The 13302-nt window shown below is 41.0% G+C and overlaps 1 long non-coding RNA gene across 1 annotated transcript; it reads right to left on the bottom strand.

The window, feature by feature from the left end:
* Positions 1-149: 149 nt before the first annotated feature.
* LOC112248864 lies at positions 150-12216 on the bottom strand. Its single transcript, XR_006083240.1, has 6 exons — positions 11646-12216; positions 10035-10108; positions 9534-9654; positions 8714-8916; positions 2778-2809; positions 150-1144 (listed from the first exon to the last, which is right to left on the bottom strand). It is a non-coding gene; the product is annotated as an uncharacterized LOC112248864 (long non-coding RNA).
* Positions 12217-13302: the final 1086 nt, after the last annotated feature.

Here is a 13302-nt window from a genome sequence, read left to right as displayed (position 1 = left end):
CAAAAAAATTGAAGTTACTAGATCTATATTTTGTGCTACGGATATATTATAGTATGTAAAGTGACGTGTAATTTTGCTGAGAGTAAATATACATTTTGTATTGTGTAAATTGGTCTATTAAATCATAATTCCATGACAGTCTAAAAAAATACACAAATTATAATTTTATTAAACAAATTCAACTTAATGGACATAAAGGAATATTGAGCAAACGGAGACAACACAAGTGTGTCTTTATGATGTTAGTCTCAAGAGTTCTCTCCCCTGTCGCTTTCATTGATAAATGTTATATTTAAGTGAACAGGGTACGCAGGCCTTTTGTCCCAGCCCAACACTAGCACACCTGACTCATAACCATGGTAACCAGTAACCATGGTCTCGACCAGCAATGTATTAATTGCATCAGGTGTGTTAAAGATGGGCTGGAACAAAATCATGCACACCCCGTAGCTCTCCAAGAACTTGGTAGGCGACCAATGTGTATTAGATCAGGGGTTTCTAAACTTTTTCACTCAGGCCCCCCTTCCAGCAATGGGGAGCATTCGCCCCCTCCCGCGTTTGCGCCACGACTAGTTCTTTGGGCACAAGCACTGTTCATGACACAAACTGTTCACACCCCTCTTGTTGGAGAGAAAATGTGGCAAGTTTAAAGATTTTTTCCTGCAATTCAAACATTTTGTGAAGGGGTGCAGAGAAAATGTTGCCGTTTTCAATCATTTTCTTGGAATTCTATAAAATGTTGCCATGTCTAATGTGTATTTATGTTATTTGAGTCTCAAACATTACAACAAAATCTATGGGCTAAAAAAACATTAGCTGACATGGACATTTCTGAAAAGTTATAAACAGCTCTAAGGTATGCAATGACTGAAATAACAAGAGGAAAACTGATGATGCACTACCCATTTTTGAAATTACATCTTGTGCGTTCTACTATTACAACTTTCAAGAGTAAGTTGAAAGGTGCACCGAGTTCCTTAAAAAAATAAAAAATATATATTTGGGGGGGCACAGTTTGGGAAGCACTGTACTAGATGGTTGTGACTGTTTGGGGACCGCTGGTCTGGGTGGCATCATTGACCCAAATCTCTCTCTCATCGAGCTCAACTGGGTCTTCTCATTGAGTCCCGAGGCCAGCCGGTACCTATGAGAACAAAACACATTATCAAAAAAGTGTAATATATTAGTTATCCTAATTCACATTTAACGGACGCTGTTTTCCAAAGTGACTTACAATTTGTTGGGTATATAAGCAACAGCAATACTGAAGATACAGTGGGGCAAAAAAGTATTTAGTCAGCCACCAATTGTGCAAGTTTTACCATGTAAAAAGATGAGGCCTGTAATTTTCATCATAGTTACACTTCAACTATGACAGACAAAATGAGGAAAAAAAATCCAGAAAATCACATTGTAGGATTTTTAATGGATTTATTTGCAAATTATGGTGGAAAATAAGTATTTGGTCACCTACAAACAAGCAAGATTTCTGGCTCTCACAGACCTGTAAGTTCTTCTTTAAGAGGCTCCTCTGTCCTCCACTCGTTACCTGTATTAATGGCACCTGTTTGAACTTGTTATCAGTATAAAATACACCTGTCCACAACCTCAAACAGTCACACTCCAAACTCCACCAGAAACAAAATTGTAGACCTGCACCAGGCTGGGAAGACTGAATCTGCAATAGGTAAGCAGCTTGGTTGAAGAAATCAACTGTGGGAGCAATTATTAGGAAATGGAAGACACACTGATAATCTCCCTCGATCTGGGGCTCCACGCAAGATCTCACGCCGTGGGGTCAAAATTATCACAAGAACGGTGAGCAAAAATCCCAGAACCACATGGGGGGACCTAGTGAATGACCTGCAGAGAGCTGGGACCAAAGTAACAAAGCCTACCATCAGTAACACACTACGCCGCCAGGGACTCAAATCCTGCAGTGCCAGACGTGTCCCCCTGCTTAAGCCAGTACATGTCCAGGCCCGTCTGAAGTTTGCTAGAGAGCATTTGGATGATCCAGAAGAAGATTGGGAGAATGTCATATGGTCAGATGAAACCAAAATATAACTTTTTGGTAAAAACTCAACTCGCCGTGTTTGGAGGACAAAGAATGCTGAGTTGCATCCAAAGAACACCATACCTACTGTGAAGCATGGGGGTGGAAACATCATGCTTTGGGGCTGTTTTTCTGCAAAGGGACCATGGCGACTGATCCGTGTAAAAGAAAGAATGAATGGGGCCATGTATCGTGAGATTTTGAGTGAAAACCTCCTTCCATCAGCAAGGGCATTGAAGATGAAACGTGGCTGGGTCTTTCAGCCTGACAATGATCCCAAACACACCGCCCGGGCAACGAAGGAGTGGCTTCGTAAGAAGCATTTCAAGGTCCTGGAGTGGCCTAGCCAGTCTCCAGATCTCAACCCCATAGAAAATCTTTGGAGGGAGTTGAAAGTCCGTGTTGCCCAGCAACAGCCCAAAAACATCACTGCTCTAGAGGAGATCTGCATGGAGGAATGGGCCAAAATACCAGCAACAGTATGTGAAAACCTTGTGAAGACTTACAGAAAACGATTGACCTCTGTCATTGCTAACAAAGGGTATATAACAAAGTATTGAGATAAACCTTTGTTATTGACCAAATACTTATTTTCCACCATAATTTGCAAATAAATTCATTAGAAATCCTACAATGTGATTTTCTGGAATTTTTCTCTCATTTTGTCTGTCATAGTTAAGTGTACCCATACTTTTTTGCCCCACTGTACATAAGCACTTACTCAATATCTGCCAACTTGATAAGCAAACCCATCTGAAACACATGAGGAAAGTCCACTGTAAGAAACCAAAATACATGGTTAATTTATACCAAAGAAGTGTTTCAAATACTTCAACCTCACATCTTAAAATTAACAGGTGTAGCAACGTCACGCATTGATCCTACGCCTCAGCGTCGATGATGCGGAACATTCAGCCGGGATGACACCAGTATCTCGAAACTCGTTAGTATCATGGCAAGGAAACAAAAAAAAGTGGATTTAACTTCTTCAGGAAAACAGCCCTAGAGTTGGGCTGTTTTTTTGGAGTCATATTTATTTATTTTCTAAGCTATAGCACACAACATTTTCCATAGGTTTTTGAAGTACCAAAGAATTAGGTCTGCTTCATGGTGTCCCATGAAAAAAATATTACAATACTGATATTGTAACAGCCCTAGACAGTCGCATGTTTTTGGGGAAATGTACACATACAATTCAATGCATACCTTGGATACCTTCAGAAAGTATTCAGACCACATTACTTTTTCCACATTGTTACGTTACAGCCTTATTTTTAAATTGATACAATTATATTTCCCCCCTCATCTACACACAATACCCCATAAATGACAAAAGAAAAAACAGGTTTTGAAATTGTATCTAATTTATTACAAATAAAAAACAGAAATATTATATTTACATAAGTATTCAAAACTCTTTACTCAGTACTTTGTTGAATCACCTTTGGCAGCGATTACAGCATTGAGTCTTCTTGGGTATGACCCTACAAGCTTGGCACACCTTTAATTGGGGAGTTTCTCCCATTCTTCTCTGAAGATCCTCTCAAGCTGTCAGGTTGGAGCGTTGATGCACAGCTATTTTCAGGTCTCTCCAGAGACGTTTGATTGGGTTCAAGTCCGGGCTCTGGCTGGGTCACTCAAGGTCATGTCCCGAAGCCACTTCTGTTTTGCCTTGGCTGTTTTGCCTGTGCTTAGGGTCGTTATCCTGTTGGAAGGTGAACCTTCACCCCAGTCTGAGGTCCTGAGCCCTCTGGAGCAGGTTCTCGCTCTGTACTTTGCTCCCAGTCTGCTGCTGAAAAACCTCCCCACAGCATGATGCTGCCACCACCATGCTTCACCATAGGGATGGTTCCAGGTTTCCTCCAGAAGTGATGCTTGGTATTTAGGCCTAAGAGTTCAATCTTGGTTTCATCAACTGAGGGACCTTATATAGACAGATGTGTGCCTTTCCAAGTCATGTCCAATCAATTGAATTTTCCACAGGTGGACTCCAATCAAGTTCTAGAAACAGCTCAAGGATGATTACTGGAAATAGGATACACCTGAGTTAAATTTCGTGTCTCATAGCAAAGGGCCGGAATACTTGTGTAAATAAGGTGTTTTTTCCCCCATATATTTGCACACATTTCTAAAAAACAGTTTTCGCTTTATTGTTATGGGGTATTGTGTGTGGATTGATGAGGAAAATGTAAAAAAAATAATGTTAAAACATTTTTTGAATAAGGCTGTCACGTAACAAAATGTGGAAAAGTCAAGGGGTCTGAATACTTTCCGAAGGCACACACACACACAGAACGCACTGCAACTGCCTCTGCAACGCAATGCTGTAAGGCAAACATAGTGTTCTGCTGGAGATGAATGTACTTCTGGTGTACCAAAACGCAATGGCGCTGTCGGTCTGACCCCCCCCCACACACCGTCCTTGTCTGACCAGGAAGGACACCTTATTCCAAACAAAATGTGTTAAATCTACAATCAAGACAGGGCGGAGGCATCAACCAATCTCCTTAAGTCACAGGAGACACCTCTCCATGGGGAGAAAGATCCCCATTCTTCTTCAATGGCTTCACTTCATCCAGGAAGACACCCAGCTAAGAAAGAACCCGGCCGTCAAATGGCCACAGTTTGAATGTCAAAGGAATTAGCTTCGGTGGAGTCTGCCCCAAATGGTTCTCAATCAATAGTAGATCCTTTACGTTTGCACAATGAAGAGACGTAGCAGAGTGAAGACCCTGGGTAATACCAAGGGACTGGACGACTACAATGAAAAGACAAACTATTATTTCTGATAGCCATCGTAACAAATTACTGACTGTAATTCTGTATGTCTTTCACTTTGTGTAATGAATTTCAGATATTTTCAAGCAATCATGAATATTAAGTTATTGCCATGTCAACCACAAGGAAATGACATGAAATTTAAATAGATTTTGTGACTGCACAAAGAAGGTACAGACCGTTATGGACATAATAAATAAATAAATAAATAAATATATATATATATATATATATATGAACAGAACCTAACTAAACCACACCTTCTTTCACACCTGGACTCAAGTGAGTGAGTGAGTGAGTGAGTAATCTGAAGCTTGGCCAATCAGACTTCAACACAGATGAATAAGTATACAAGTGGATTGCCTTACTTTCCTCAAATGCATTGGTGTTAAAACTGTAGGCCTAATCTTATGATTTTGTGTATTGATTAATGTACTGCACTTTTTAGGGTCTGGACTCCTACAGTGAAAATGCTAATAGATCACTAGATCATCATCTGGGCTCCCGAGTGGCGCAGCGGTCTAAGGCATTGCATCTCAGTGGTAGAGGCGTCACTACAGACCCTGTATCACAAGCCTAGAGTCCCATAGGGCGGCACACAATTGGCCCAGCGTTGTCCGGGTTAGAGTTTGGTCAGGGGTAGGCAGTCATTGTAAATAAGAATTTGTTCTTAACTGACTTGCCTAGTTAAAATAAAGGTTAAAATAAAATAAATGTATGATGTACCACAGACGAGACATTCTCTCTCAACTTCTTTCAAATGTATGCCTCTGCCTACACCTTTTGCCAAGTGTTGCATCTGTGCTGCTTTAGTGCTGACTTACATGTAGCTCTCCCATTCCTGTTTTCCACTCAGGAAACCCCATTCTTTTATTCTGCATCATTTTACAGTTTGCATCGTTTGTTTGTTTTATCTGTTAGTAGATGTTGTGTGTTTACAAGCGTGTGGTTCTGGTACCAAACAGTTCAAAAGTATTTACGATGTCTTCAGAAAGTTGGATGATAATTGATAAAAGATTCATTTAAGACCAGATTTTTTCCATAGCCTCAAGATTATGGACAGTGTCCCGTATATTTCATAACTAATAACCAAACCACTTATCACATTATCACCATTGCCTCTTTATATATCGAGGGACACCTCTTTAATATACCCTACAGAAGTGTATCATAAAATTGATGAGAATTATAAATAACTATGAAGTCCTCTATGGTAAGGCCTGATGAATCTGCCAAGATAGTTACGTAAGAACAGAAATACATAACCTCAGAAATAAGACAATTATTCATAATCATAAAAAACTAAATCTCGCTATATTGTTCATTTCAATGCTAAATCGTAGCAGTAGTGGTGCGTACCATACTACCGAGGGCAAGCCATTCCTCCTACCGTGAAAACACCGGTAGTCATGGCAACCGCGAGGGGTCTCTCAGGACACCAGACCAAGAAAACATCTAGTCACAGTGCAGATAGTATCAAATTCTGGCCTGGTAGGTCTTCTCTCATATACTGTGTCTGTTTAGAATAGATCTACCAAATATAACATGACAATATACATTGCCTTCGGAAAGTATTCACACCCCTGGACATTTTCTACATTTTGTTATGTTACAGCCTGAATTAAAAATGTATTAAATTGAGATTTTGTGTCACTGTCCTACACAATACCCCAATACCCCATAAAGTGTAATTATGTTTTTGGAAATGTTTACTAATTAATTTAAAATTTTAAAAATGATATGTCTTAAGTATTCAACCCCTTGGTTATGACAAGTCTAAATATGTTTACGAGTAGAAGTGTGCTTAACAAGTCATAATAAGTTGCATGGACTCACTGTGTGCAAAAATAGTGTTTAACATGTTTTTTGAACAGTTACCTCATAAAAAAAGGTATCTGGACGGTCCCTTAGTCGAGCAGGGAATTTCAAACAAAGATTTAACCACAAAGACCAGGGAGGTTTTTCAATGCCTTGCAAAGTATTGGAAGATGTGCTAAATTTAAAAAAATAATAAAAAGCAGACATTATTAATAACACTTTGGATATCAATACACCCAGTCACTACAAAGATACAGGAATCCTTCCTATCTCAGTTGCCGGAGAGGAAGGAAACTGCTCAGAGACTTCACCATTAGTCCAATGGTGACTTTAAACAATTACATGGCAGTAATAGGAGAAAACTAAGCATGGGTAAACAACATTGTAGTTACTCCAAAATACTAATCCAATTGACAGAGTGAAAAGAAATAAGCCTGTACAGAATAAAAATATATTCAAAAACATGCTGTTTGCAATAAGCCACTTAAATAAAAAATAAAAAATGTGGCAAAGAAATGTACTTTATGTCCTGAATACAAAGCATTATGTTTGGGGCAAATCCAACACAACATGTCACTGAGTACCACTCTTCATATTTTCAAGCACGGTGTGGGATGCATCATGTTATGGGTATGCTTGTCATCGTCAAGGACTAGGGAGTTTGAGGATAAAAAGAAACAGAATAGAGCTAAGCACAGGGAAAATCCTAACGGAAAACCTGGTTCAGTCTGCTTTCCAACAGATACTGGGAAACAATATACATGACCTTCGAGTAGGACAACAACCTAAAACACAAGGCCAAATATACACTGGAGTTGCTTACCGAGACGATGTCCCTGAGTGGCCTAGTTACAGTTTGACATAAAATGGGCTTGAATATCTATGGCAAGACTTGAAAATGGCTGTCTAGCAATGATCAACAACCAACTTGACAGGAGGTCCTACTCCAGTCTCCTTTTGACCTCGTTAAACACCCAATTTACTTAACAAAAGGTACATCTCAATAGGTGGTCCAGGTATGATCTATCACCAGTGGGTAGGCCTTTCCTATTTTGTCCTCTATTGTTCCTCAAGCAAGTGGGAGGCTGATGACATCACATCGGACCAACTCCTTGAATGCCTTACTCCTTAAAAGTTTGCAGTTGTGTCAAAAAAAAAACACTATTCTGCTCAAAACATATTGTTTTACCTTTAATTTGTACATTATTTAGGATATCGCTTTTCAACACAAACATTAAAAAAATCTCTGGAGGACGTCTTTAAAGCTATAATCCTTAGTTGCTACATCCATTTTTGGACTTATACATTAATGATATATACCCATTGATTCTTGGAGAATATAACATAAATACCTCATGAGTTTAGTTCAACTATCATACCCCATCAGAAACCAAAATATCAGCTTGTTTTACTCCAATGTTTGTAAACAATGTAAATAAAAACAGTATAGCCTCAAAACATGATTAAAACTCAAATGTTGATATCATGGATGGTTAGTCCTTGCACCCGTAGGCAGCTCGGTCTATGAATTTGACAGTGGTTACATTTATCCAGGCCCATCCCTCAGCTTTTCACCAAAACAGAGGCGGGGAGTCACTTTGATATTTTGAAATTAAGGATTCTAGCTTTAACCTACACTGTTCTGTAAAAAAGTATAAATGACTGTTCCTGTATGCAGAAAACCCTCTCACAGACCTTCTCACAAGGCAGGTTCTTGAATTAGCGTATTTAATTGCCTGCTGATGGACCATCAACTGTGGGCTTCCCATTGTATTCAAACTGGTTAGGTAGGTTTATGCTACCAGAACATTCACACCTGTCCCAATGGGCAATCCACAAGCAGAAGTCTAGACTTTACAGAAAAGTGAACATTCACACAGTTGCAATGTATTTTTTCAAACTGATACATCAATATGAAATCGAAAAAATGCTACTAATATTGATATTCCATATTGGTGACCATCACTAGTTAATACATTCATTTTGATCAGCAATAAAAACTGAACACTGTGATGCAATTGACTACATTTAGCTACACACTGGTAATAGGTTTTTCCGTACCTGCAGTACGTTGAGTGATCTTCTCATGTCTCCCGATGATAGGGTCACAATAGCTTTTATTCCATCTGGAGTTATATCAGTTCACTGGTCACGATGGCAACACCCATCCGTAGCACGCGCTCCAGCAGGTGTATCTCACTGATCATCCCTAAAGCCAACACCTCATTTGGCCGCCTTTCGTTCCAGTACTCTGCTGCCTGTGACTGGAACGAATTGCAAAAATCGCTGAAGTTGGAGACTTTTATCTCCCTCACCAACTTCAAACATCAGCTATCTGAGCAGCTAACCGATCGCTGCAGCTGTACATAGTCTATTGGTAAATAGCCCACCCATTTTCACCTACCTCATCCCCATACTGTTTTTATTTATTTACTTTTCTGCTCTTTTGCACACCAATATCTCTACCTGTACCTGTACATGACCATCTGATCATTTATCACTCCAGTGTTAATCTGCAAAATTGTAATTATTCGCCTACCTCCTCTTGCCTTTTGCACACAATGTATATAGACTCCCCCTTTGTTTTCTACTGTGTTATTGACTTGTTAATTGTTTACTCCATGTGTAACTCTGTGTTGTCTGCTCACACTGCTATGCTTTATCTTGGCCAGGTCGCAGTTGCAAATGAGAACTTGTTCTCAACTAGCCTACCTGGTTAAATAAAGGTGAAATAAAAAATAAATAAAAATCAATGCTGCAGGGACAAGATCAGACACGCCTCTGATTAAAAGGCAAGAATAAAACCCAGCACAGAGTGTCTTTCTGGGACACTAAAAGCCTGCCCCTCCAGATACCCTCGGGCCTCTCTAGACCCCCTCACCTCTCCTGTTGGATAACATACTCCAGCCTGGGGATCATCTGGTCCTGAGACAGGACGGAACCTGGTGCATCTGGAGTTATAGGTCAGGCAGAATGCGTGTTCTCTGTGTACTTCTCAATGACTGTAGGAGTGGAAGAGCGAGGTAGAGGGGGAGGAGATCAATAATGGAGAGGGAGCAAGAGGAGAGAGAGGAAGGGAGAAATGGATGTCAATGTTCTGAAGATCAGCGGACATAAAAATGTAAAATACAAAATATTAACCCGCTGTTAAATCAGTGGGATCTATTACAAGCAATTGCAGCACATTCATATTGTAAATCATTAGCAGTAATAACAGGGTAATATGCAGTATCCCCCTCCTAAATGCATTCAACATTTTGTTTGTCGTCTGATGTTTGTCGTCTTATCTCATGTTACAGTAAGCACATCTTTTAATCAGTGAGAATGACTGGATAGCTGGCAGGCAGCTCCTTTGGCCAGTTGGTGCACAGCAGATGGTTACCTCGCCGCAATGCATTCTGTGCATCCCGGGTCATAGCATCGGCCTCGTCCAGTATCACCAACTTGAAACCCTTCCTAGAAGACAAAGACAAAAAATTAAACACACATTTTGTGAATTGAAGTAAGGGCTGCCTGTGTAGGATACGGGGACTTTAAATAATCATGTGTTCAAATCAAATTTAATTGGTAGCATACACATGGTTAGCAGATGTTCTTCCGAGTGTAGCGAAATGCTTGTGCTTTTAGTACCGACAGTGCAGCAATATCTAACATGTAATCTAACAATTCCACAACAACTACCTAATAAACACAACTCTAAGTAAAGGAATGGAATAAGAACATATATATATAAATATATGGATGAGCAATGACAGAGTGACATAGGAAAGATGCAATAGATGGTATAAAATACAGTATATACATATGAGATGAGTAATGCAAGATATGTAAACAATATTAAAGTGGCATTATTAAAGTGACTAGTGAACCAATTATTAAAGTGGCCAATGATTTAACGTCTGTATGTAGGCTGCAGCCTCACTGTGTTAGGGATGGCTGTTCAACAGTCTGATGGCCTTGAGATAGAAGCTGTTTTTCATTCTCTCTGCCCCAGCTTTGATGCACCTGTGCTGACCTCGCCATCTGGATGGTAGCGGGGTGAACAGGCAGTGGCTCGGGTGGTTGTTGTCCTTGATTATCTTTTTGGCCTTCCTGTGACATGGGGTGTTGTAGGTGTCCTGGAGGGCCGGTAGTTTGCCCCCGGTGAATCGATGTGCAAACCGCACCACCCTCTGGAGAGCCTTGCGGTTGTGGGCTGTGCAGTTGCCATACCAGGCCGTGATGGAGCCCGACAGGATGCTCTCATTGTGCATCTGTAAAAGTTTGTGAGGGTTTTAGATGACAAGCCAAATTTCTTCAGCCTCATGAAGTTGAAGAGACGGTGTTGCGCCTTCTTCACCACACTGTCTGTGTGGATGGAACACTTCAGTTTGTCCGTGACGTGTACTCAGAGTGCTCCCTCTGCGGTTTCCTGAAGTCCACGATCATCTCTTTTGTTTTGTTGACGTTGAGTGAGAGGTTGTTTTGCTGACACCACACTCCGAGTGCCCTTACCACCTCCCTGTAGGCTTTCTCGTCGTTATTGGTAATCAAGCCTACTACTGTTGTGTCGTCTGCAAACTTGATGATTGAGTTGGATGAGGGCATGGTCACACAGTCATGGGTGAACAGGGAGTACAGGAGGGGGCTGAGCACGCACCCTTGTGGGGCCCCAGTGTTGAGGATCAGCAAAGAGGAGGTGTTGTTCCCTACCTTCACCACCTGGGGGTGAAGTACAGGAAGTACAGGACCAAATTGCACAGGGCGGGATTGAGACCCAGGGCCTCTAGCTTAATGATGAGCTTTGAGGGTACTATGGTGTTGAATGCTGAGCTATAGTCAATGAACAGCATTCTTACATAGGTATTCCTCTTGTCCAGATGGGATTGGGCAGTGTTATGGCAATTGCATCGTCTGTGGACCTATTGGGGAGGTAAGCAAATTGAAGTGGGTCTAAGCACTTCATGATGACAGATGTGAGTGCTACGGGGCGATAGTAATTTAGTGCAGTTACCTTTGCCTTCTTGGGTACAGGAACAATTGTGGCCATCTTTAAGCATGTGGAGACAGCAGACTGGGACAGGGAGAGATGGAATATTTACGTAAACATACCAGCCAGCTGGTCTGAGCATGATCGGAGGACGCGACTAGGGATGCTTTCTGGGCTGGCAGCCTTGCGAGGGTTAACATGTTTAAATGTCTTATTGATTCCGATTGGTCAGACCAGCATTGAATATTACTTAACACGGGTACATCCTGTTTGATTTTATGCCTAAGGAAGGAACAAATTGGAGTCATGGTCAGATTTGCCGAAAGGAGGGTGGGGGAGGGCCTTGTATGCATCGCGGAAGAAAGAGTAGCAGTGATTCAGAGTTTGCTGCTAGAATGTAGGTAGCCTTGTTCTCAAATTTGCTTTGTTAAAGTCCGCCGCTACAATAAATGCAGCCATAGGATATATGGTATCCAGTTTGCATAAAGTCCAGGGAAGTTCATCGAGGGCCATGGTAATGGCTTGAGGGGGGATATACACAGCTGTGACATTAACAGAGGAGAATTCTCTTGGGAGATAATACGGTCGGCATTTGATTGTGAGGAATTCTAGGTCAGGTGAACAAAAGGACTTGAGTTCTTGTATGCTGTTACAATTACACCATGAGTCGCTAATCATGAAACATACATTCCCTTGTCCTTGCTGAAAAGACTGGGAAACTGATTGCGATATGGTAGCTAAATGACCTACTTCTCTAAAAGGATTATTGTTAGGGATTGTAACGATTTACCGATATGGATCGTTTAAGATAGGAGTGTGTGTCGGGTCCACGGGAGCCCAAATCGATCCAAAAGTTGCATGCGTCATCAGAAAATTAATTCAAACATTATGAACCGCCAGTTCACTAAAATGTTTTACTCATTTAATTGTACCCCCCCTGAAAATACTTCTAATCTTTTGTGACTGAATTTATGCATCATCTCACCCATTAGCCAAAATGTAATTAAGCATGTAAATGTGCATGACAGTCACTGATCTCGAAGTCAGTTAACAGCTGTGTGCACAGAGCATAGCTGCTCGTGCCAACGAGAGGTAGGCTTATCCCTGATCAAATATTTGTACATCTGTGCAGCACCTTCCGCATTCAAATGCTTGTAAAATGGCTTTCGCAATGTCAAATCATAGGCTTTATTAGTTGGGTGACATCCAATGTAATTTGCTCAGTCATTGTTACCAAATGCGGTGTAGAAAATGGTGTTTTACCAGTGAAGTTGTGTAGGCTAGGCTATCGGAGTGGACGCAACTCACATCTAACTTTTCGATTGGCGTGTTCACCATAAGAAATAGCTTTGGTAGTTTTGCTTTAAAACAGTCGTCAGTGCATTGGTCATTTGTACACGAACAGGGTAAAGTTGTAATTTAACAAGAAGGACAGCAATAATTTTGCAAGCTGCACTCGGTTGGAGCGGGAGAAGAGCTCTCCTCCATAAAGTTTCAAAAGGTCAAAACCCTTCACTTTTGAGAAGGGGCCGAAATCCAAAGCTGGTGTACCAAAACGCAATGACGCTGTCGATCTGATTGAGGCGTTTAGAGCAGAGTCACCCCCCCACAACCTCGTCCACACCGTCTGTCTAGGAAGGACACCTTCTTCCAATCAACATCTACAGTCAACACAGGATTG

Source organism: Oncorhynchus tshawytscha, linkage group LG04, assembly GCF_018296145.1.
Source record: "Oncorhynchus tshawytscha isolate Ot180627B linkage group LG04, Otsh_v2.0, whole genome shotgun sequence".
NCBI classification, from domain to species: Eukaryota; Metazoa; Chordata; class Actinopteri; order Salmoniformes; family Salmonidae; genus Oncorhynchus; species Oncorhynchus tshawytscha.
This window is presented reverse-complemented; position numbering and strand designations above follow the sequence as displayed.